Below are 3,138 nucleotides of genomic sequence, written 5' to 3'. Positions count from 1 at the left end.
GGACACTGTACAAATTGTGAGTAAAAAAGGAATGGAATAATTTACAAATCTCATAAACTTATATTTTATTCACAATAGAATATAGATAACATATCAAATGTTGAAAGTGAGACATTTTTAAAATTCATGCCAAATATTGGCTCATTTTGGATTTCATGAGAGCTATAAAAAAGTTGGGACAGGTAGCAATAAGAGGCCAGAAAAGTTAAATGTACATATAAGGAACAGCTGGAGGACCAATTTCCAACTTATTAGGTCAATTGGCAACATGATTGGGTATAAAAAAAGCCTCTCAGAGTCTCTCAGAAGTCAAGATGGGCAGAGGATCACCAAATCCCCCAATGCTGCGGCGAATAGTGGAGCAATATCAGAAATGAGTTTCTCCGAGAAAAATTGGAAAGAGTTTGAAGTTGTCATCATCTACAGTGCATAATATCATCCAAAGATTCAGAGAATCTGGAACAATCTCTGTGCGTAAGGGTCAACTGGAAAACCATACTGGATGCATGTGATCTTTGGGCCCTTAGACAGCACTGCATCACATAAAGGAATGCTACTGTAATGGAAATCACAACATGGGTTCAGAAATACTTCCAGAAAACATTGTCAGTGAACACAATCAACCGTGCCATTCGCAGTTGCCGGCTAAAACTCTAATGTGGTTTTATTAACAAAGTTCGGGAGAAGCACGATCAGATAATCATCCAATTTGGCACAGGTTCATCTCGTTTAGCTAATAATCTTAAATAGCACGCAAGCGTATATATATCCAGTCTTCCTACCTCCTGTCCCACGACAGTTTTTCGGCAACCCTCCTCCACCCCAACTCCTCACTTCTAATCTATTTATCCCAAATTAGGGATAGGGGGAGTTATTTGGGTTCGGGCTATGCTCCGGGCCCGGACCCCTCCCCCAGGACAGCACGCCAAAATATGCCTACTATTTGCCTTCAGATTAGATGTAAGGGTGAACTCGTGAATAGGGCAAAAAAGAAGCCATATCGAAACATGATCCAGAAGCTCAGGTGTTTTCTCTGGGCCAATGCTCATTTAAAATGGACTGTGGCAAAGTGGAAAACTGTTCTGTGATCAGACGAAACAAAATTTGAAGTTCTTTTTGGAAAACTGGGATGCCATGTCATCCGGACTAAAGAGGACAAGAACAACCCAAGTTGTTATCAACGCTCAGTTCAGAAGCCTGCATCTCTGATGGTATGGGGTTGCATGAGTACGTGTGGCATGTGCAGCTAACACATCTGGAAAGGCACCATCAATGCTGAAAGGTATATCCAAGTCCCAGAACAACATATGCTCCCATCCAGACGTCGTCTCTTTCAGGGAAGACCTTGCATTTTCCATCATGACAATGCCAGACCACATACTTCATCAATTACAATATCATGGCTGCGTAGAAGAAGGATCCGGGTACTGAAATGGCCAGCCTGCAGTCCAGATCTTTCACCCATAGAAAACATTTGGCGCATCATAAAGAAGAAGATGCGACAAAGACGACCTAAGACAGTTGAGCAACTAGAAGCCTGTATTAGACAAGAATGGGACAACATTCCTATTCCTAAACTTGAGCAACTTGTCTCCTCAGTCCCCAGACGTTTGCAGACTGTTATAAAAAGAAGAGGGGATGCCACACAGTGGTAAACATGGCCTTGTCCCATCTTTTTTGAGATGCCATGAAATTTAAAATCAAGTTATTTTTGCAATTTGTACAAATTGTACAATGCCACAATTTTTTTGGAATCGGGTTTGTATTTGCAAAACGCTTTCTTAATTTTTGCAGAATTGATGTCTGAAATCAACATTTTCCCCATTTACATTGTCAGTGTTCTATGTCTTTTATTGAATAATTTAGAAGTGAATATTTTTCCAAAGAAAACTAATTTTATTTCTAATCTGTTATCAAAATGCCATAACTTTCATTGAAGTGACTTGCTTGGGTGTAAATTGTGATGCAATATTCAAGTATTTCCACACACAGGATTTTTTGTTGTTGTTTTTTTTTTTTTTTTTTTTTTACCAGTACAGATATCTTAATTCAAGAAACATTTTTATGAGAAGCAAAATTAACTAAGGTATTAAGTCTTGTTTTCTGAAAAAAAAAGGTTAAAATTAAGTGAACTTGTACTTATACAGTATAAGTGAGTTTATACTTCTATACTATATATATATATATATATATATATATATATATATATATATATATATATATATATATATATATATAGAAAAATAAAATGAAATCAAAGGTAAAGTTTTATTCAGACTCCACTGGCAGATTATCTATATATGTGTATATATATATATATATATATATATATATATATATATATATATATATATATATATATATATATATATATATATTATATATATATATATATATATATATATATAATATTTTAGTTTGAGCATAAAGTCACTTAATTATGCATTTAAAAAAATATATAATCTTTATATTTTGTGAATTTTTGCTTATAGTATTTACTTTTATTTAATTAATTAATGTATTAATTATTAATAAATACAACTAAATAATTTTATTATCCTTCTTGTTCTCTTTTGACGTCTTGCCCTATTTTTGTCTTATTTTTTTCTATTCATTTTTATTTATTTATTTATTTTCTGTTTATTTAATTTTAATTTAATTGTATTCATTTTTAATCTTTTTTGTCTCATTTTAAATATAAAATTATATTTATTTTACCTGCAATAAAATAAAATAAAATAAAATAAAATAAAATAAATAATAATAAATCTGCTGGCCTCTTGTTCTCTCATGGTGTCTTGTCCTTTTTTTTATTTATATCTTACCCTTAATTTGTATTGTTTTAATCTTTTTGAATTAACTGTTATTTGTATGCTATTTAGTCATTTATTGAATGACTATATATTTACCTTTTATTCCATTATTTTTATTTTTTTATTAATTTAACTTTTTATTTTATTAATTTATATTTTATTAAATTTTGCATGCAAATCAATCAATCAATCAATCAATCCACCGACCTCCTGTCCTTTTTGTTCTGTCACAGGGTTTCACCCTATTTCATTATTGTTATTATTATTTATCTAAAAAAAATTGTTTTACCTCCGTACTCTTCGTTTTCAAGGGCGTTTGCTGGGG

Source organism: Carassius gibelio, chromosome A14 (assembly GCF_023724105.1).
Source record: "Carassius gibelio isolate Cgi1373 ecotype wild population from Czech Republic chromosome A14, carGib1.2-hapl.c, whole genome shotgun sequence".
In the NCBI taxonomy this organism is placed as follows: domain Eukaryota; kingdom Metazoa; phylum Chordata; class Actinopteri; order Cypriniformes; family Cyprinidae; genus Carassius; species Carassius gibelio.
The sequence above is the reverse complement of the archived record's forward strand: the minus strand, read 5'-3'. Positions refer to the sequence as shown.